Source organism: Typopeltis vanoorti, chromosome 24 (assembly GCF_054136105.1).
Source record: "Typopeltis vanoorti isolate ZY-2024b chromosome 24, IOZ_Tvanoo_1.0, whole genome shotgun sequence".
In the NCBI taxonomy this organism is placed as follows: Eukaryota; Metazoa; Arthropoda; class Arachnida; order Uropygi; family Thelyphonidae; genus Typopeltis; species Typopeltis vanoorti.
Window position 1 is genome coordinate 83,043,137 of NC_143572.1, and position 23,959 is coordinate 83,067,095.

Below are 23,959 nucleotides of genomic sequence, written 5' to 3' on the forward strand. Positions count from 1 at the left end.
TACTACTGCTCGATTGCTGTTCTTTGTCTCGTGCGTTTTAAGTTGATCTGATCGCTTAAAAATTTGCGGCATACTTTGCACATAGATTTTTTTTTATCTGACTGATTATTGTGCGTTTTCTGATGTTGGTTCACACTACTGCAGTTCATACTCTGATATACAAATTACGTCTTAGATGATGCACAAAGGAACTACTTCACGATTTTCATCTCAGTTAAAATATATCAATGGGAAATACGACTGAGCCATTGTTGCAGGAGGAGATTTACTCATTGTTCTTTGAATTTGGATTGTCAATTCCATTCTCATTTCATGCTTTTCCGTTACGCCACTAGAAGAGAGCCACCACTTCGGAATAATTTGATTTTTATTTCGCAAATTCAGCATGAAATGTTTACTACAACTTCATAGTCTTCATACAATGCGGCTTATCAGCTTGGTTTTAATGCGTTTGTAGGCAAAATTTCGCATGGGACAAACCGTATTCACAATCTGTAAAGAGAAATTATGTAATTAATAAACTAAAGTAAAACTCCATTTAGTAAAAAATATTCTTAACATATTAACTAATATTCAATCGCAATAAATGTATGAATTTTAATCTAGAAATTTAGTATTTGTAATGAATAGTGAATCAAAAATAACGGTAAAACTTTCAATGGAAAATAACAGTATTATCGCTCTTAAAATGATGATTGTGTTAACAAACCTGATTTCGTTTGTTTGCCAAATGCATCGTCACAAAATAATAAGCTAATAAGAGAGCCATGGGCCGTATTATATTCTGAAGTTGAACATATCCTCAGGAATAACTCTGAGGATGAGGTTAGAAATAAACGTATTTCTTGCACACATGGAAACTGTGAAATAATGGTCAAAGTTTAAAAATGGCTTTTCAATCCGGGAGTGAATTTCTTAAAAATACCATTTTATTCAGTTGGTTGTGTGACAATTATTAGAACAATTGTGATTTACAGCTGTAGGTAGCATGAACAGCCATTCTTCTGTTGATATTATTTTGTTCTCATTTCCTTGGATTTCCTTCTCTACATCATTCTAAGTGATAATCCCTGTGGAAATGCAGAGATTCCTCCTCCAGATCACCCTATTTCTGGCTTTCCTCTTCTGACTAAAGCAAACACTTCCCCCTAAGGTGTATTACGGTTGTCTTCTTCTTTTCTCGGGTTTCTCTCCTTCCAACACATCTATAATCCATTCATTTTCTCCTCATGTGTGCCACAAAATGTCCGTCTTCAATACTCGACTGTTTTATTTCCTGCAAAATTTATTCGTTAGATTTCTTTTCGAAATGTCTTTACTAATCTTACTTGCATTAAATGGTTTTTTCTTTAATACTTATTTTGCCATAGTAATTCTTCTTCGTATTTTCAGTGTACACCTTTCATCATCTTGGATAATTCCTACAAGATATGAATGATGTTACTTGGTCATGATTTTTACCTATAATCACAAATCATTTTATCTTCCTTTTTATTTATTTATTTTTGACACTATTACCATTATTTTAGTTTTTATATTATTTTGTCAAGTTAATGATCAGATAAAACCTCATCCACTCTCTATGATGCCTATTTTAAATGCTCTTGATTCTCAGCTAATCCAGCTAAAACTTTCCTAGAAATCGAATACTTCTAACCCTAATCTGTCAAGCGGGAATCTGGGAACACGAAATCCTTCAGAAGCAACGCAACAATTCTTACAATTTTAGCAGGTATTTCATCTGTTGCTCATCAATGTTCCAGATAGGAAATTCATTGTTCTCTCTTTAAATTTCTTCATTATCTAATTGCTTCAAGTACGGCGATTTTTCCATCTCTTTTGTTATACGAAATAATGCTGAAACATTTCACCAGATGCAGTCGTTTCCAACTTTTCTAAAGAAGAAGAATAATGAATACTTTATCCCAACTACTCAAAATATTTCAAAGCATCCAAATAACCATCTCTGCTATTTTGCTAATGTTAATTACAAGCATCTCAGAAATTCTTTTTCCTCTCAGCCACCAACTATATATATATCTGTAGTCTGATCAATATCTGGAAGTGTGAAGTTTCATTAATATAATATACAGGTTGAACCCTTTTCAACTTGTATATTATATTCCATCATACTGTTTGCACGATTTTGGCTTATTCAAGTCATTTTGAAAGATCTATATGTTTTAATTACTTTTGTCATCTTCAAATTAGCTTTATCAGCAAACTAATTAATATCACTCATTAAATTACCTTCAGTATCATTAATGGAGGAATTAAACAGGAATGGACTGCTCACTGAAATATGAAAGATAGAGCTTTGCCACCAACCACCCGCTAGTCACCAACTTAATCTTTGACTGCACACCACCACCATACATTACTCTTTGATTTCTCTCTGAAAACCATCTTCCTATCCATTTCACCAAACATCTAATCCATTCCATGTACACAGACATAATGCCCACTATATCATACCATATTTTGATATCACCATTTCTGAATTCGACATTTAACTTTTCAAAACATAAATCACCTCTTCACTAAAAGGTCTAATTTTCAACATCTGGTATAGATCTGCCTTTAAATAATGGTAATACCTTACTTTCCTTCCACTCTACCAGATCTAATACGTAAATTGCACATAATAGTCATAGGAAACATGAGACAATAAGCCATCTGGTGCAAAATCTCAAATGGCAGAATTCCAGTTGAGATTTTGCAATATTGCATGCGCCTCCAGTTCCAGCTGATTGTTTCTTAAAGCTCACAAATATGTTTGCCACATCACGAACTGAATTAGCTGCAACCCGACAAAAAACGTTCGCAAAATATCCACTCCCGAATGGAATTATTTCTTTCGTTCAGTTACCCTCATATCAGCAACATTTCTTAAAGATATCTTTCCATAATATCTTTTCTTCTTACCCATAAGAGAGATAAAAATATTTGGAATTCTCTTTGCCCTGCACAGCTAATTGCACCTCATAATTTCTTTTGTATTCCTAACCAGGTTGGAAATCATTCTTGCCTGTACTTCTTTATTAACCATATGTATTAGCCAAAGAATTTAAAATCAAAAGCCTTAATAATTGTCTAATATTCCATGCATCTAAAATTATTTTAAACATCATTAAGAAACAAATTGAAAGAGCCATAAGCGGTGAATTGAGTGAACAACAGAAAGGCTTCAGAAGAGGAACTGGAACCCTTAATGCTATCCTGTAACTAAAAATACTAATAGAAAGATCACTTGAAAGAAATAGGAACATTTACATATGCTTCATAGACTTTCAGAAGGCTTTTGCTTGGTTAAAACATAATAAAACTTTCAATATATTAGATAAATTAGACCATAAACTCAAGATTATAAAAATGACCTACACCAAACAGAAAATGCAGCTGTCTAACAATGAGACTTCTGTAGTGAAAATAAAAAGGAGTTAGACAAGTTTTATCCTTTCACCAAATCTATTTCATATCTATAGTGAGACAGTGATGAAAAAGATTGAAAAACAAAAAAATAGGAATTAGTATAAATGGTATAAAATACAATATTAGATATGCTGATGATACGATTCTAATAGAAGAAAACAAACAAATTAATCATATTAATGCAGCTACTAATTGAGGAAGATAAAGAATTTGGATTAGATAAAAATGCTAAAAAGACCAAAATCATGAAAATCTGAAATGAAAGCAGATCCGAGCCAGAAATATTCATAAACAATATGAAAATTGAACATACAACAGAATACAAATATTTAGGCACCTACTTTACTGCAGATGGAAAGCAAGATAAAGAAATAAAAATAAGAACAGCCATAGCTAAAGATGCATTCTGGAAAAATAAAGACCTGCTCAGAAGTTCTGTGAGTATTGAGACAAAGAAAAGAATGATAAGAACATTAGTTTGGCTAATTTTCACATATGAAAGTGAGACCTAGATATTCAAGAAGAGAGTAAGACAACAGATAATGGCTTTTGAAATGTGGTGTTATGGGAGAGCTCTGAAAATCCCATGGACAGAGCATTTGACAAATACAGATTTCCTACAGAGAATGAGAACACATAGCTCTTTATTACAGGAAACGATCCAGAGAAAGATGAGTTTGGCAAGACATGCTAAGAGATCCAGAAGGAAAAATTATTGGAAATGTATCAAGAGGCAAAAAACGAAGGACATGGCTTGAAGATATAAGATCATGGACAGGATCACAAGGCTATGCAGAAACAAAAAGGAAAGCCACCAACAGAGAGAAATGGAAGGACATGGTGCTGCACCATCTCACTGAGGAAGCTACATGATGATAATAAATGTCTCTTTAAACTTGATTTTCTATCTATTTTTTTATTTAGTGTTGTTTTATTCGATTTCAATAGTAGTCAATTATGAAATTTTAATGAAATTTATCATCAGGTATTTATATCAAAATAATCAATAATGACATACTTAAAAGTAAAAACTGAAAAGAACAGTAATTAAAATTTTCCCAAATGAAACGTCTGTACATGGGCAGTAGTCAGGATGCCAGAATTATGGAATTGATGCTACAACCAAAACACTATTTAGGCAATTTCTCCTTACACTGCTGTGGTTTATGTTGTTCCAGTCTGGTACTGACGAACACGTTTGTGTTCAACTTATCTGAGTATGATATAGGATGGATATACGGCTTGGAGAAGCTGAGACTTTCTCATGCCATTTTAAATTCTCCACACTCCTGAAAAATATATTATCCAAATCGTCGGACATTCACCCCTGGTATGAACCAAAAATGCGGACAGACCTCGAAAAAGGTCTAAAGAAATTTGCTAACTAATGCATACAATATAAAGCCACAGACATGAGTATATCCAGAGAAATATGAATCACTGAAACGTGGTTCAGAAAAAAAAGTATGACAAAAATTTTCTAAAGTCAGATCGAATCATTAATAGAAGAGCGTCATAATAAAAAACTAAATAACTAACAAATTTTATTGACACAGATGATGACATCCTAGCTTCGCAATTGCTCACTCTCACTTCCTGTGTGGCCTCTGTCACCAATCATTGCACTCTTAGATTGGTATAATCAACTGCACCCATTCTTTAGACGAAATTGGTGTTTTTTGCAACGGTTTAAAGTCAACACTGCATCCTCGCTTCCCAGAAAATCTCCCTAGAAATGAATAGATTATTTCAAATTATAAAGAGTAATTTAATATTTCCAATTAAATTATTCCAGTTGTTGTTTAATACGAACACATACTGTTCTTTACCGCATACTGATTTATGTGGTGAATATGGTAGTGCTGGTATTCAATATTAGCGTATAATAAAAATTTGTATTTAAAATGAAAATCTTTCATCTTTTGTCCTACAAGAACTCAATTTTTCATCAAAACGAGATATATTATTTAAAGAAAAAATAATAAAAGAAAAAGGACGAGTTCATTCTAACGAGTTTTGTTTCGATTTGCCATTTGTTACAAGAAAGCAATCTTGTTACTCTTAGCATATGTCAACTATGCATGCCTGTGCAGTGCGCAACTTGTAAGCTATGTAACACGATGGTTTTCTCAATACTTATTTGACAATGAAAATATACTCGATGCAGATTTGCTAAATGTGTACTAGATTAAAACTCACCATATTGTAAGATAATATGCCCTTGAAGTGTCAGCGTTGTGAAACCGTGTCCATTCAGTTTGAGAAAGCATATGGCTTTTTAGAGTTATCGAAAGGCAACTTTTAATTATTAAAATCACTAGAATGGCAAACGATTACTATAATAAGAAATTCAGTACAATAAACATTACTCAATTTCAAAATGACAAAATAGATGTTATTTGCATATGATTTGATATTTAAAAAAAAAAAAGACTCCACATAATATTAAGGGGAACAGGTCAAATATCTGAACCATTCGTACTTTTCACGGTATTCCTTGTAATTCTTGCCTTGGGTTATGTTATGATGCTCCATTCCTGTTGTGTAAATGAAATAAAAGAGGTTCTCTACTTTCGAACATGTTGCGGATTTGTTCAATGCCAATACATATGCAACTTTCTAATTCTCTTAAGTTCTGCTTGTTCAGGCTTATTCTACTTTTCCTTAAACTATTCATTTGAGAAAAGAATCAAGAATCACTGACCAAATAAATGAATGAAATGGTTAAATGCACTCGGTCTTGGAAATTCTTGACATTTCAAGTGGATGTCTGGAAGACACTGATGGCGAAAATAGTTGCACTTCTAGCTTTACTCTCTTCATTATTTCATGGAGTGACTAGCGTGGCACATTTGATAAACAGCAGATGGCAGCACAAGAAAGTTTTGATCATGTTTTACCATCCGTTGTGATAGTGATGACGAAACTTCATTAAAAATAATGGAACAAAAATGAAGCAATGTCGAGAATTTGTTTATGCAAATATTTCCTTTGTGTGAAGTTCTTGTTCATAATGAATTTTAAACCATTTCACTTCACTCAGTCATTTTTTCAAACAGCTAGTGTTACAGTTGAAAAAAAAAATATGAAGTAAGAATATCCAAATGAATGCAATACAGCTAATCTTGTCCATATGACATCCATTTCAATCAGCATTTATTATACACCATATACAGGAATTCGAAACTTTCCAGCCCTCATCTGCTGATTAATGTCACGATTGAATTCTACGAATATTACATCAAACGTCTATGGGGTGGGGAACCTTTTTAGTAATGAGAGTGAAAATTGCTAATTTAAAAACTTCTGCGGGCAACTTGCAAATTTTAACTCTTATATATAGTGTATGTAGTGTGCAATATATCTCAATAAGTAAATGTGCAACGTTCTCATCTGATATGGTATCTTTTAATTACACTTGTGTAGACATATAATTATAACAATCAAGCAAAGGTTATATTTAATTTATTTAAATGGCTGATCTCGATTTGATGGTTGCCAGATGTATGACGATCATATTTTATGCAATCTAGTTATTTTTGATTTTGTATATTTAATTATTTAAATTTAAATAAATTTAAGTTATTATAAATTTTATTTACATGTACATCAGCAGAGGGACGAATTGAAATAGACTCGCGGCAAAAATTTCGCCCGCGGGCGAAGGGTTTCCCGACCCCTGGTCTACGCCTTTCAATGCTTCAGACGTTGGTGAAAGAAGGAAAATTCTTCATGTTAAATTGCTCAGAAATACCTGTCTCCAATTTATACACCATCTTAAATGGAAACATACACAATATTCTGTTTGACCATATCAGATGGTAGTGACTGTTAGTAGAAGCGTAGCTACTAGTGACAAGATCAAAAAAAGATAAGGAACCGTGATGTGATTGGATGTTGAGATGACGTCACGTTGTTTTGTTCATGTATGGAATTATGGGTGATGATTAGAGATAAGATTCGTGTCGTGATCGGTGGGACACGTTGAACAAGATTAAGATAAGGAATCGAGATGTAATTGGTTGTTGAGCTTATGACGTCATTGTGTGTGTGACGTCATGTGTTTGGAAGTTCCCTGTGGGCATATGTGTCAATGGCTTCAGTTCTTGTGTTTTGTTTGCGTATGGAATTATGGGTGATGTTAGAGATAAGAATTCATGTCATGATTGGTGGGCACTTTGAACAAGATCAAGATAAGATAAGGAATCGTGTCGTGAACGTTTGTTATTATCAGATGTAGATAAGTGATGTTATTTGTAAATAAGTGACATTGTTTTGAATGGAAAAGTGAGATATATCAGTGGATAAGGAATCCTGTCATGATTGGTGGTACACTTCTGACCAAATCAAGATCAAGATAAGAAAAGAAATCATTACATGGATGTATTGTTATCAGATGAATGTAAGTGACGTAATTGTTAGTCGTAAATAAGTGACGTTGTTGTTTTGAATGGAAAAGGGAGATATATCAGTAGATAAGCATTCGTGTCGTGATTGGTGGGATACTATGAACCAAATAGGGGTAGGGTGGAAGGGAAGCGATGTCAGTGTCCTGGATGTGTGATGTTATGAGTTTCAGAAGAGTAAATGGTTTGCATATGGCATTATGGGTGATGGATAGTGATAAGATACAGTTTGGAAATGTTTCGAATTTCGCTAGGGACTCTGATCTATCAGGGACATCACGTGGTGTGTTTGGTTGTTTGGTGGTGTGTTCACTTATAGCATGGTGTATATTGTTTAGAGATAAGGAATTGTGACGTTTTGTATTTGGAAATTTCTGGAGAACATATCTCTCTCTGTGATATCACATGGTGTTTTTGGTTGCCTATGGAATTATGGGGGTGTTTTTGACATACGATATCTTGGAATTTTCCCAGGGTGACACACATCCTTCATTGTCGTCATGTTTTGTCTTTGGTTATCTATAGATGACTGTACTAATTTTCCAATACATTTTGGGGTATTTCTTTCCTGTTAAAGGGGGAATTCTCAGAGTAGATTCATGATGGCGGCAGTATTTACCTTTTCGGAATAATTTAATTATATACTGGTGTTCCTCAAACATACACTTTTTTTTTTTTTTTGCTCCGATGTTATCACTGTCAGTTGGAGGTGACAGTACTAAAAGATTATTGGCAATTAACAACCTCTTTTCGAATTAAAGTTATCTTGTATACTAATGTTTGGGTAGTTGTTTTTTTAGTTTACATGAAGAGAAAAAACCAAACGGTATTTTAAAAAATAAATTAAAAATAAACAGAGACTCAAAAGCTTACAATAACTTTTTTGAATGTAGTCTAGAAATTCTAATGATCTTCTTCTTCTTCTTCTGCAGCTTCTCCCACTTAAGTGGGGTCACTGTTTGTTATGAGTCTCCTCCACACCTTCCTGCCTTGGGCTGTCACCACATCCAAGTTCTTCATCTTCAAGTCCTCTTCTACCAGCTCCCTCCATCTCTTCTTTGGCTGCCCACGCTTCCGCCTTCCTTGCACATCCATCTGCATGACCCTTCTTCCCACATATTCGTCCTCCCTCCTCATCACATGATCAAACCATCTCAATCTTGCCTCCTGTATTTTCGCTCCTAAGTTCGTAACTTTCACTGTTCCCCTGACATAGTAATTTCTCAGATGATCCTTTCTGGTCACACTGCACATCCACCTAAGCATTCTCATCTCTGCTACTTCCATCCTGCTAATGTTATTTTTCCTCAGGGCCACAGTTTCTATAGCATATGTCATAGCTGGCCTCACTACTGTCCTATAAATTTTGCCTTTCAGATTGATCGGCACCCTCTTATCGCATAACACTCCAGCCATCTCCCTCCAGTTCCTCCAACCTGCTTGTATCCTGCATCCCACTTCCTTCTCAGCTCCTCCATCTTCTTCCACTGTTGAACCTAAGTATCTAAAGTCTCTCACCTTCCTGATGACATTTCCTTCCAGCTCCAGATCTGTCTCCTGGCCACCGCCCACTGCGCAACACATATGCTCTGTCTTACTTTTGCTCGGTCTCATACCTCTCTCTTCCAGTACTTTTCTCCATCTTTCCAGTTTAGTTTCCGCTTCTTCTCTTGAATCTACACAAAGCAAGATGTCATCGGCATACAACATTGTCCAAGGTGCATCTTCTCTCACCTCCTCTGTTACCACCTCTATCACAATATTAAACAGAAACGGACTTAATGCTAGAAATTCTAATGATAATTTAAATTTACTTACAGTCTTTCCAGAATTTCCAGAAAAAATTCCAAATATGATGACTTTTAATGCTGCTGGAAATCACTTGTCTTAACAATATTCTCCTCAGCTGCAGGTAAAGGCTAAAAGCTGCTTCGAAAGAAAGACCACTTTAGCAGTGACACTAAAGGGCCTCAAGTAGAGTTGCACAATACATCAGCAGTCTTGTTTTGTTTTCAATTCTTTCCTAAATAGGAAATACCAATATTTCTTTTACAGTCTGGTGGAATATTTATTTAAAAATAATTTTTTAATTTGTAATAATCACAATTTCAATTTTATTATCGAAAACTTATAAATTATTTTATGCAATTATTTAAGAAAGAAATATATGAATTAAAAAAAAGTTTGCATGTGTTGCAGAAGTGCTCAGCTATTTTTTTTTTTGGGTGGGGGGGGGGGGGAAGGACCTGCCCTATTCTGCACTTGTGTAACACAATTGTTTTAAAATATTCTGAAAAAAAATATTATCTACAAAAGTTATTGCAATATATAAGTTCTGAACATTACTTTTTATTTTCATCTTTCACTATTGCAATGTATGAAAATATACATGTCATGTTCTTATGCTTACAGATTAAGATCTACTGCTGCTGTTTAAGAACAATTCTTTTTGTTTTATGAACAAGACATTAAACTGCATTACATTCTTATTTCAAGTCTAATTGTAATATATCGCAAAATTGTATTCAGTAGTATTTCAAATGAACTTTTAAAACGAAACAAATTGTTATTATTGTTATTTCTAGTGCTCATTTCAATAACAAAAATGCCGTTTCTTTACCATTGTAAAATATCATTTTGTAAGTGAAAGCAACAAAAAAAAAAAAAAAAAAAAAAAAAAAAAAAAAAAAAAAAATTGTGCAACCTATATGCAATTGATAAAAATTTTGTTTGTTTTGAAGTTCCAACCTCCCCGATAACGCGTCATGCTCATTGTAAATGAATTATAAATATATATACTTTGCTCTAATTTCATACCTATAACTCTGCTTCCAATGAAACAAATGTCACAGTTGAATCAACATTAACGAAGGTTGCTGCAAAAGATACAACCAGGTCACACCACTAGTTTCTTCTATATTCGAAATGTTCATTTTCTTTTTGGACAGATGGTGTAGATAATAATATGGATATCTTTACTCATATCAAATGTGAAGTGAACATTCTGTGAAAATGTACACATTTGATATGATTAAAGATTTCAGTATTATTATCAACACCCTCTGTCCAAAAAGAAACCAAAATTTTTAAAAATAGAAGAAACTAGTGGCGTGACCTGTTGCATCTTTTTGTTGTCGAAAGCAGCAACCTTCTTAGTGTTGATTCAACCATTTATATTTGTTTCATTAGAAGTTGAGTTATAGTGCCAAGATCGTTTTTTTTTTTGACGAACGGTCGGAAAATGAGTTTCAAACAGAGAACTGCGAATGACTTTTGTGTCAAACTTGGTAAGTTTTACCAAAACTCATCAAATGCTTCAAAAAGCATACGGCGATGAATACTTATTCTGTACTCAAAGTTTATGAGTGGTTTAAGCGATTGCAAAGTGGTCGTGAGACGTTTGAGGCAATCGAAAATCCGTGCCCTCCAAAAACTGGAGTGAGCGAAGATAAATCCAAAAATTGCGTTATTTCATCAAAGAAATCATTCGTGACGATTGTTTGTAAATGAATTGGGGATATTCCAAAATCAACTGTGCACAACATTTTGATGGAGAGTTTGGGCCTTCGTGAATTGAATTCGCGATTTATTCCCCACAAGTTGACATAATACCAAAAAATGTATCGAATTGAACACTGCAAGAACCTCATTAAAACCGCTCGTAGGGACTAACTTCCTTGAAACGATCGTTACTGGTGACAAAATGTGGTGTTTTGAGTAGGAGCATGATCCCAAAACAGTGCACCAGAGTGCTGAGTGCAGACCACTAGAAGAGGGGCATCCGAAAAAAAGTCGCTTGAAGAAGTCAAAAAGTAAAGACAATGCTCATTTGTTTCTACGAATCAAAGGGCATTATCTACAAACAATTCGTTCCGCTTGGCCAATGGCAAGTGTTATCTCAAATTTTTGAAGTGATTGATAGCGAGAATTTGTCGCGTACGGCATAAATATCGTGACGACCGACCATTCCTGAAAACACACTGTCACTCTTGGCAATATAATTCGACTTCTAACAAAACACATGTCATAAGCAGATGACACAACCCTGATGAAGGATCTGGAAAGTCGACAACCATTTTTTTTTTTTTTTTTTAAATACATTACTTTAAATAATTATCTTGAATTATGTTCTTCGAGAAGAAATAAAATGTATTGTTGAATAGACAAAATTAGCACATAAAAATAAAAATCACATTAATTTTTCAAGGTAATACAATATTCAAGTGAATAAAGTATGCAAGGATATCTTATTTTGTCCTTGCATTAAAAATTGTATAATAAAAGGAATGAACAAAAATAATTTCTATATTTTTTGTCTATCCCATATAAGTAAAAGGCCAGTTACCCAGCATGGAACAAGGAATTGCATTTCTTGTTATTGGCAAATGAGATGCAACGATAATCGTGAATTCTCTTCAGCTTGAAGGTTTATTGCAAGTTTAAATGAACATGACACCCACACTGCACTTCTTATACCTGCTCTTTCAACAGAGCATGCATCGTATCCAGATTTTGCTGGATGCATATAACTAGACGTTCTGGCCTGTTGGAAGGTTAACATGTGTTTTTTTCCAAGTACACACTCTTTCATTAAAAATAAATAAAATAAAAAAATACAAGTAGTTCTCACATTACGAATTCCAGCTTATCGAATTTTTATTTTAAATTGTGTGAGGTGAAGGCAATGTATGGGCAAATATGCTGTATATAATGATGCACTTCTCTAAATCCTACCCACACCTCACTGTGGGTAGGATTTCACCACACCAGAGGTGAATGGGAGATGTAGGTGAAGTATGTCAGAATCTTAATCTTCCAAAAGGGCCACCCTAGGCATTAAAAGCTACATCAATATTCCTGGCTAAGGTGGGAGGAGTCTGGTGATTGGGCTAGCAACTGTCATTGGATGTAAAACAATACTGCTTGAAAAACCAACATAAATATGAATCGGATGGGATAATTAGATATTGATCGGAAACAGAAAAGGAAAAAAATACGATATGGAATAAAACTAGAAACAATGAATGTAAGAGCAATTAATGGAAAAGAGGAAGAACTTATTCAAGAAATAACCAAAAGAAACAATAAAATATGCAGCATGCCAGAAACAAACAAAAAACAAGGAAATGGAATAATGAACTTATAAGGATATATATTTATGTACAGCAGAGTAAAAAAAAAAAAAAAAAAATAGAGAGCTGAAGCTGTAGTAGGAATAGTAATACATAAAGAGTTAATATTAACAGTCAAGATAAAAAGAGATAGAGATAAATATAATTATATAATTACAATATTTGCTCCAGAAGAAGGAATTAAATAAAAAAAAAACAATCTTTTTATGAGGATCTACAAGAAATAAAATCAAATGTATAATTAATTATAATGGGACACTTAAAAATAAGAATAAGAAAAATACCAATACATGGAATTATGCAAAGATTTAATGAAGAATCAACAATCCAGGAACACTGATACAATTCTGTGCAAATAAAAGTTAAAAATAAAGAATACATTTTATCAGATAAAATAACATTTTAAAACACAGGAGGCAGAAATCAATAATAGATTATATTATTAGATTATTATATTAATTATAATTGTATATTATAATATTATTAGATTATTATATTAATTATAATTGTATATTATAATATTATTAGATTATTATATATCAAAAGAAAGAAGCAGAATATATCCTAATATTAAAAGTAGAAATAGAAGAATTAGAAAATTATTTTAAAATATTTATAAATAAATAGTGGAAAAAGTAGAACGGGGTATACAAAGAAACCAAGAAGAAATAAATACAACAGAGATAAAAATTGAAAATGCAATTAAAAAAAGTGAAGAGAAGGAAATCATGTCTTGATAATATCAATAATGAATTATTAAAAATGTTAAAGAAATTACGACTCAGAGTTTAGATATACCATACAATCAAATAATAAAAACAAAAGAGATTCTGGTAGGGAAAAAAAAAAAAAAAAAAAAAAATTATCTTCTCTTCTGCACATTGTGGGTTCAGTTCCTCAGATTCGAATCTTTGCCATTTCTTTGTCTGATGTTTCTTTATGAAGTTCTATTATGGAGTTTAAGTAGGTAATTTCTTTAATGTTGTCAATTCATTTCTTTCTTGGCCTTACTCTACTGGACTTCCTTCTACCATTTAACCATGTTACTGACCAAGACATCTATAGACGTCAAAGTTATCATGGATGCGAAGTGCATGTTCAAATTGTAATATCATTGATATCACACTGAAATATATGATGAATATGAAGCATATGAGGATACGTATTTGATCCATAATGGCTGGTAAGGTGGTTAATAATATGTTTGATAGTCTTTTTGGGTTCATTCTTGTAACATGTCCAAACCAACTTAATTCGTTCTTTTTAGTGCAGTAGTTATTGTTTCTTTAAAGTTGAGTCTTCTCTGACTTTTTCATTTTTTTTTTTTCTGTCAAGTTTGTTGTATTGATTTTTCTTAGACATTTCATTTCAAAAGCATTGAGACCATTTTTCCCCCCTTAAGATCCAGCATTCTGAGCCATACAGTACTGCGGGAATTATCACTGTTTTATACATCTTTAATTTCAGATCTTTGCTTAATCTTTTATTGTTCTATATTTTTTTAGTGTGCCCATTGTTATCCATTTATTATTATTTCAGAGTTTTATGGTCTCAAGACAGTCTAGATCTTCAGTGATCATCGATCCTAGGTAATTGAACTGCTTTACTTGTTCTGTATTATTGTTTCCCATTTTCATTTGAATTTCTTCCCCTTTTCTTCCTATTACCATTAGTTTTATTTTAGTAAAATTAATTTTCATATCATATTTTTTACTTGTTTGAATGTAGCTTGGTCAGGATATTTTCGAATTTTTCTTGGCTGTCTGTAGTAATAACTATATCATCAGCATACTTTAAATGTCTTATTTTTCTTCCCTTTACCATTATGCCTTCACATCCTGTAGTCCATCTACTACTTCTTTTAGGTTCAGGTTGAAAAAATATGGTGACAATGGACAGCCATGCATAACTCCTTTTTAAATTGCTATTTGTTCTGATTCCAATGTTTTTGTATTTCACTATTGTTTGTGTTTCTGAATAGTAATTCATGATAAAATTGAATAGGTATTTGTGAAACCCTCTGATTTTAGAATTTTAATAAGTTTGCTTCTGTTTATTGAGTCAAAAGATTGTTTGAAGTTGATAAAACAGTAGCAGAGTATTTTTATTTTTGTCTCACATAAGATCTGGTAAACTGTTTATTGCGAAAATTGCATCTATTGTGCTTCTGCTATTTCTAAATCTCATTTACTCTTCTTCTATCTGTTCTTCATGGGAATGTTCATCTCTGTTTTGAAGAATCTTGATGAATATTTTATAGCAGTGGCTTAAACAGTGATAAGTCTATAGTTAGTGCAGGATCTGACATCTCCTTTTTTTGTGGATGGGTATGATCTGGCCTGTTCCCCTTTCTGTTGGTAAATTTCCTCTCTTTAGTATTTTGTTGAACAGTTTCCTTAGGTAATTTATTATGCTTTCTCCCCCTTTTTCTAGAAGTTCTTTTTGAATGTTTTCTATGACTGGTGCATTATTATTTTTCATTTGTTTGATTGTTCTATGTATTTCTTCATTTAGGATGTCTTTTGTGTCAGAAGTTTCTTCACGGTTGAAGGTACCTTGATCTATATTTTCATCAGCTGCAAATGTTTCTTTAAAATGATTAGTCCATATTTCTTTTATTGCTTGAATGCTGCTTGTAGTGGTTCCATCTTGTTGCAATATTGAAACTGGGTTGAGTGAGTATGTTCTGCTTGTCTCTTTAACTATCTGAAATGGTCTTGGGTCATGTTTCACACAATCCTGCTTTTTCCTCTAAGCATGTGATGAGTTTTGCTAATCTACTGTTTTTGTTTATTTCTTTTTTCAAATTTTTGTATAATATTCTATTTTCTTGATTATCTTGTTTTATGTGGTTAGTTTTGGTTATTCTTATTCTCTCGCATAAGTCCAAAATCTCTGGTGTAAGCCAATCTTTATTCACTATTGTCTCGGCTAATGCTATCATTTGGTCTGTTCCAGCTATCATTTAGTTTTGAGAAGTCTAAGTCTATCTTCTTTTGTTTTTGGTGGTTTATTCTCTTTCTTTTGCAACTGACTTAGTTTGGCTGATAGTAGTTTATGGCCAGTAATCATGTCAATCTTTTTTTAATGTTTTGATATTTTAGAAGGAATGTTTCCATTTCTTATTATTGAATATATAGTCTATACACTTTCTGATTTCATGGTTTTGAGATGTCCAACTGTATTTGTGTTGTGGCCTGTGTTTGAATATGGTATTTGTCATTAACAGCTGATTTATTTTGCAAAAATTAATCAAGTCCTCTCCTCTTTCATTCATCTCTTCATGACCAAATTTTCCCATTACTTCTAATTTATCTTCAAAATATTGTACAATCTTTCAGTTCAAATAAAATCTCCCATAATAATAATCAGGATATCTCTGGTAATTGTTTGCCTCATTTCTCTTTGCAGTTTTTCAAGAAATTTAATATATTTCACTTCTTCATATGATTGGACTGGGGTATAAACCACTATTTTTATGAATATTACTCTTTCTTTTGCTTCTATTTGATGGCCAATTCATCTTTGAAGATTTTAGGCAATTAATGCAGCTGGCTTGCCATTTTTCTGCTGCATCTGTTGGCCTGCGGAAAAAACAGGTATGCAGAAAATTATAGATGGATAAATTTATTAAATACTTCGTTGAAATTACTAACAGGAATTCTAAATAATAAAATAACAAATTAAATTAATCTACTAGATGAACAACAAGAATTTACAGAAGATAGATCATGTACAGATGCAATATTTATAATTTGACAACTGATAAAGAAAACAATAGAATATAATTGGTGTTTCTGGACAGCTCCTGAACAAATAAGTGATATTCTGAGTAAAAATTGATGAAATTGCATAGTATTTACATAGTATTGTTTACTTTTAGTATTTTAACGAGTCTGGGTGATTTTTGTGTGTGTTTTTTTAGTATTTTTATAGTAAATTGATAGATACGATTATCTGTGCACATGGCTCCCATAAAGAGGAATACAAAGAAGCGTGGTCGCCATTTTTGTCTAAAAAATTAACTTGAAGGATTTGATTCAGTGTACCGTTTGCAAAATTTATGCATTGAGGAGAGTGGTCGGAGTCTGTTTAAACAACGATAGTGGAGTGAATGTGAGCAAAAAGTGTAAAGAATGTGAGGATTTAAAGAGTGCTTCAGGTCGTGTGAGTGATATCATTGATGAAAGTGAGAATCTAGATAACAGTGATATTCGAGGTATGAATGGTGATACATGCGAAGTGGTACCTGATAGCTGTGAGAGTGGTGTTGAAAGTGAGAATGAGGGTAATAATACTGAATGACTGAATGAATCGGAGAATAAAAATGATGACACTGACACAATGAGCGAGATCGCTTTATTACGCGGAGCGATACATAGGGCAAATGGGCAGCTGGAGAGTTGGCAAAAATGTTTACCAAGCGTACCAACTAACAATAGGCAAAAGCATGATAGAAAAAATAAGGGTATGATAGTGAGTGTAAACAAAATGAAAGAGCGTGTGTTGTATTGAGATTCCTTAGTAAGAGGTGTGTTAGTTGAGAGTTTAGCAAAATCCAACCCGGTGCAAACGCTAAGAATGTAAGTAAGTCAATTAGAATGCAAAAGCAGTGAGTGAAAGAGTTAATAGTGGTAGCAGGTACAAATGATTTGAAAGGAAACAAAAAGGCTATTAGTGAGGATGTGAAGGAATTGTTTGAAGTACCAAAAGAGAAGACTGAGAGAGTTAGGATGGTGAGCCTGTTGCTGCAGTATGACAGTGAAGCGTATAGGAGGGCAATAATTGCTAATGACTTTATGCATGAATTATGTTTGATGAGTGGTGTGGAATTTGTGGATGTGTGGAATGAGTTTGATGGGTGAAAAGATTTTTATTAATTGGATGGTTTACATTTGAATGGATTTGGTGTACGGAGACTTGAAAAGGTGTTGTCGAATGTAGTGGAAGCGAATGTGCAGAATCAGGAAAACTAGAGTTATTAGGGGGAGGGGAGTAATTATGTAGATTTTAGGGAGAGAGCTGAGTATATGAATGTGTGAAATATGCCCAAGCGAGTAGGAAAGACCACAAATCAGAATGGGATAGTTAGTATAAAGCATTAATATAGGGATGGGACAAATCGGCTTCTACAATTCATGTATACAAATGCCAGAAGTATTAGAACAAGAAGTAAGAATTTCTGGTGTTGGTTGGCACTTCCAGACCACAAGTTACTGGTATTAGTGAAACATGGCTGACAAAAGATGACACAGCTAGTGGGATTGAATGTGAGGGGTATGGTGTGTTCAGGAGTGACAGGGAGAATAAAATGGGGTGAGGAGTGTTATCGATGAATAGCTGATGAGCTACAGCCAAGAAGAATAGAAGTGGAACTGCAGCATAGAGAAAACAGCACAATTGAGGCTATTTGGTGTGAGATTGAAACTATTAGAACAAAATATACAGTTGGGTGCTGCTATAGACCAGGTGATGGAATAGATGGTGGATATAGTAGGCATAAGCAAATAGAAGAAATGAGTGGAAGGAGAGTAAATATTATGGGATATTTCAACTATGGTAACATTGATTGTAAGAGGGAGAGGACACATGGAAGGAAGGAATTGGATTTCATGCAGTTATTAAGGGATAACTATCTGCAACAGCATGTAATGGATAATACTAGGGGTTAGAGAGTGCTTGACTTAGTAACTGCATCTGAGAATTTGACTGTAACGAATATGACCACTTTGCCACCAATTGGTGAGAGTGATCATAGGGTCTTGACTTGGGAGGCGGCTCAAGGTTTGGAATTTACAATTAAGACAGGGTACATGTGGAATTATCGGGCTGGAAAGTATGACAAGCTTAGGAGTTTGATTAGTTCAGTGCCATGGCATGTACAACTGCAAGGACTAGAAGTCGACAGTGCATGGGAGGTAGTTAAGAAGTGTTTGCATGAAGCAATGGCTGACTATATACCTAGAGTCCGAATAATAAATCAAGTAGGGGTTAAATGGATGAATAACACCATTAAGCTTGAGCTGCAAAAAAAGAAACAAATATAGAGGGAATTTAAGCAGAAAGGTGACCGGCAGGCACACCAACAGTATAAAGTGCAGTCCAGAAGAGTAACGAGTGTGGTAAGAAAATCAAAAATGGATTACAAAAGAACATTGGCCATGCAGGCTAAAGAGAATCCTAAACAGTTTTTTAGATATGTTGCAAGTAAAAGGAAAAATGTATATGGTAGAATGATTTTAAAGAATGCCGATGGTAGGGAGGTAACCAAATTAGTTGAATTACTGAGCGAGCACTTTGCAAGAATATATCTTTCAGGTGGTGACATTGCAGAAATGAATGAACCAATAGATTATACGGGAATTGTGGTGAATGAAGTGGAGGTGAGTAATCTATTACAAACCTCAATGTCAATACATCTGTTGGTTTGGATGATATACCAGCTCGTGTCATACATGAAGAGGCTAAAAATTGTCAGTACCCTTGACCATTTTGTTTAATTTGAGACTTGGGTCTGGGTTAGTCCCGAGGGGATGGAAAGAGGGGAAAATGGTTCCACTGCATAAAGGAGGTTCCAAGACGGCTGTTGTAAATTACTGACCGATTAGCATATCAGGAATCATTGTCCAGGTCTTGAAGAAATTAGTCAAGAGAAGAATACAGGATTGGATAGATGAAAATAGGTTACTGTATGGGGGGACAACATGGTTTTGTGAAGGGCAGATCATGCCTCAGTAACTTGCTCACGTTTTATAACACAGTGATGATTGAACTGGATAAAGGTAATGGGTTTAAGACTGCTTTTGACTAGTGTTGTGCCACAGGGTTTTGTTTATGGAGCACTTCTATTTAATTTGTTCATTAACGATATAGGAAAGGATCTGAGAGGAAGTGTTCACTTGTTTGCTGATGAAGCAAAGTTGGGTAGAGCAATTGTGAGTGCACAGGATGTCAAAATTTTTCAGGATTATTTGGATAGTTTGGAGGACTGGGCTAGGAAAAATGGATGTCAATTTAATGTGGCAAAATGTAAGGTTATGCATTTTGGAGTGAAAAGATAAGCAGCAGTATATCACATTGGTGGAACTGTACTTCAGGAGATTGATGAGGCCAGGGATTTTAGAGTGTTGGTAGACAGGGAGTTGAAGTTTAGCGGACACATTGCAAAAGTGGCTAAATCAGCTCAACAAATCACTTGGTTGCTGAAAAATACTTTAACAAGCAGAGACAAACAAGTTCGAGCATTGATAAGACCCCATCTAGACTACTGTGCTCAGATATGGGCCCCAGGGTTTCTTCTTGATGGGCAGGAGAGGATCCAGAGACGAGTGACCAAGATGATAGCAGGTCTGTGGAATGAACCTTATGAGAACAGGTTGAAGATTTGTGGGTTGCAAAAATTGGTTGATAGGTGGAAAAGGGATGATATGATTGAGACATTCAAATTACTGAAGGGTTTTTATAAGATTGATCCAGAAGATATTTTTGAGAACAGGACTGGTAGTGGGAGGACTAGGGGCCATACATGAAAGCTGGGCAAGAATGTGGTTAGCATGGGTGTTAGAGCTAGGTTTTTTACTTGGAGAGTGGTGAATGAGTGGAATAAGCTGCCAGAATCTGTTGTGGGCGCTATGCCTGTGAATAAGTTCAAGGCGAAGTATGATAGATACTGTGTGAATGTCGAATAGTTGTTCTTGACATGATGTGCTTTATTAATTGCACATAATTAGGGTCTCCCTCAATGAGTATGTCGACTCCTTGGATTGGCCCAAAATAATAATAATACAAAATTATTTATATGCTTTATAGACCTGGAAAAGCATTTCTCCGAATATTAATTCAGGATGTAATAGATATATTGTAGAGATTTAAAGTATCAGAAAATATAACACAAATAACTAAAGAAATATATATATATAACAATAGTTGTATAATAAAAACACAAGGAAAAACAAGTAAAGAAATACAAATTAATAATCACATTAGACAAGGAGACTCCTTAAATCAAAGATTATTCAATATAATAATGGATGGAATAACACAAAACGTTAAAAAATACGGGAGTGGAAATAAAAATAGAATAATAAGAACTATATGTAATGTAGACGATGTAATAGTAATTGCAGAAAATGAAACCTGTTACAAATATTATACTTGCATTTAATAAAGAAGCAAAATTATAGAATATGAAGATATCAAAAAACAAAACAAAATGTATGACAATATCACGACAACCACAATTGGAAGGTACTATTATAGAACATAAAAAATTACAAGTATTTAGGTATACAACTGAACTGGGAAGGAAGGCCACATCCAGATGTCAGAGAACAAGATGAAAAAGCTCCAAGAATATCAGGATGCTAAAAAGAATTTATGAAGCAGTAATCAGGCCTATTATGACATATAATGCAGAAACAAGACAAATGTTAAACACTGGTGAAATGAACATATTAAGAAAAATAGTAAACAAAACTAGACTAGATAAAAATAAAAAATACAGACATAAGAAAACAATATCAAATACAAGCAATAAACAATCGTCTTTCACCCAGAAGAATAAAATGGACTGAACAAATACAGTGAAGAAAGAATAATAAAGCAAGTCTACATTTGGAAACCAAAGAATAAAGGAAAAACAGGAAGTACTAGAAAAAGTAAAGAAGATGAAATCTTGGTCGCAAGAGATATTATATCTAATGCGTGAAGAAGAAGAAAACGACGTAATGAACGAACCTAAATCACTGATGATCCTTGGCGATGCGAGTGTGTTATTCATAGTTTTCTCCAATTACACCTGATTTTTTATTTTGTTCTATTTTTAACTATAACAATTTCATTCTTCCAACAATGTCAAAATGAAGCAACAGTGCAAAACTGGAAAATGGCTAAAAAGAAACAAAGAAAAACATATTAGAGAAAAAATGAGAAATTATCACCAGTCATCAAGCGGATAGCACTGTTAAAGCTCTTTCTGGGAAATTTCTCTGCCGTTTCTACAGTTTCCACCATTTTAAAGGAAAAAGCAAACTATTTATTATTATTATTATTATTAAACAAGACCTCATGGAGTCAAAGACTCATCTAGGAGGTCCTTTTATCTCACACACATCTCATCATACCGGGTCTTAAACACATTCAAACTCCTTGCAGACACCACACTCTCAGGGAAGGCATTCCAATCATTCACAACTCTGCACGAAAAAAACCTGCCTCTCACTCCCCTACTCACACCCTCTTTATACAGTTTCCAGGGATGACCTCTGGTTCTCCCCTGATCTCCCACTATTCGCTGTAGAACTTCTCCACCATTGATCCTATAGCAACCCCTTACCAACTTGTAGGTCTCTATCATATCTCCCCTCTTCCTTCTCTCCACTAGTCTCTGCAAATTACATCTTTTCAATCTTTCCTCATACTCGACATTCCAGAGGTCAGAAACTACCTTAGTCAGTCGCCTTTGGACCCTTTCCAACATCTCCTCATCCTTCTGAAAACCAGGTGACCAAATCTGGGCACAATAGTCCATGTGTGGCCTAATCAAAGCCTTATACAATGGAACAAGAATCTCCCTACTTCTACACGTCAGTGTCCTCCTCATCATTCCCAGAAGTCTTTGTGTTGTCTTCACAATTTTGGCGATGTGACCCCTAAATTTCAGATCCTTATCCACTATCACTCCCAGATCTCTTATTTCCTCTACTTCCAACAATATATTCTTACCAAGCATAAATTCTGCATCCCATCTTTGTTTTCCAAATTTTAAAACCTTACATTTTGCAACATTGAACTCACACCCCCATTTGCTTGCCCAATCACTCAATTTATTCAAGTCTTCTTGCAAGGCCACAACATCTTCACTACTCTTTATGGTTCTTCCCAACTTTGCATCATCTGCAAACAACTGAATATCTCCATCCATTTGAAAGAGTAAAAATTGCGAAATCTATGCTGACTACATGGTTGCATTATAAAGAAACAGGTAGTATAATTCCTTATAAGTAAAATTAACTCCTTGAAGCTGCACTCGAGTAGCGAATCGTAAACATCCTCTCTCTCGGGAAGAACTGTGTCACCTAGTCCTTCAATGCGAAACTTCCATTTCGTCGCCTTATTACCGGTGCGTCCATTCCGGTCGCCATTGGAGACAATGTACCCGCTCATGCAGTTATGCGTTCGCTGCGATTGGCAGTGGACTCCCTTGTTAACGAAATGACCGTTTGGAAGCAAAGAGTCCGATTTTATAAATGGAATAATTCCAAATGTGCTAATGATTCGTAATTTTCTTTGGTTGCGCTGTCATAACTAAAAGTTAAGAAAGTGCATGATATGCAAATTTTGAAATTTAATAAGATTCCGTAGCTGTACTAGTGTAAGGGCTGAGTGACACATTTGCCTGCGACCGCTGTTCAGTAGAGGAATGCATACCGCTTTAGACAAAGGACTTGACCCTTGAGCTTGGTTGATCTCTAAATTTTCATGTAATACATTGATAAGTCAGCTTTCTGTCTTCTGATAATTTTTGTACTCACTTTCACTCAGTTTTGTGCTGTAATAATGATAGATTTTGATACAATTAGAGTTTACTCACCTTATAGTCTTGTTTTCGCATACTTTGCAGCGTATCGCCTTTTCCTAAGATTAGCACACGCAATGTACATAGCTCCGAAGGTTACGTCACAACTCCGCTTAGTAGATCTTTTTCATTGACTGCTTGGATCACACATGACACACAAAAATTTACTTCCTAATTCGTAGTTAAGCACCTTAAGAATAAGTAAATTAGGAGGCTACGTACTGATACTTCGCCATCTAGTGTTCAAATTGAGAACTTCGTTACACTACAGCAACAAATGACATCGACTTGTTCATTCCACTGCTATGCGCGCCACCTATCGGAGTTAATGCAATCGGTTTAAGAACAGTAATATAATATAAAATTACGTAGTTGATATTCAGGGAATTATAGTGTGGCATGGTATGTTGGTT

General features: G+C 34.2%; 1 protein-coding gene and 1 long non-coding RNA gene across 2 annotated transcripts in view; both read right to left on the reverse strand.

Annotated features, from left to right (window-relative positions):
* LOC150093486 (uncharacterized) overlaps window positions 1-23,959 on the reverse strand; it is a 96,857-nt gene that overhangs the window by 4,756 nt on the left and 68,142 nt on the right. The window lies entirely within an intron of this gene.
* Window positions 319-23,714, reverse strand: LOC150093487 (uncharacterized). Its single transcript, XR_016550404.1, has 3 exons — window positions 23,562-23,714; window positions 9,657-9,861; window positions 319-492 (listed from the first exon to the last, which is right to left on the reverse strand). It is a non-coding gene; the product is annotated as an uncharacterized LOC150093487 (long non-coding RNA).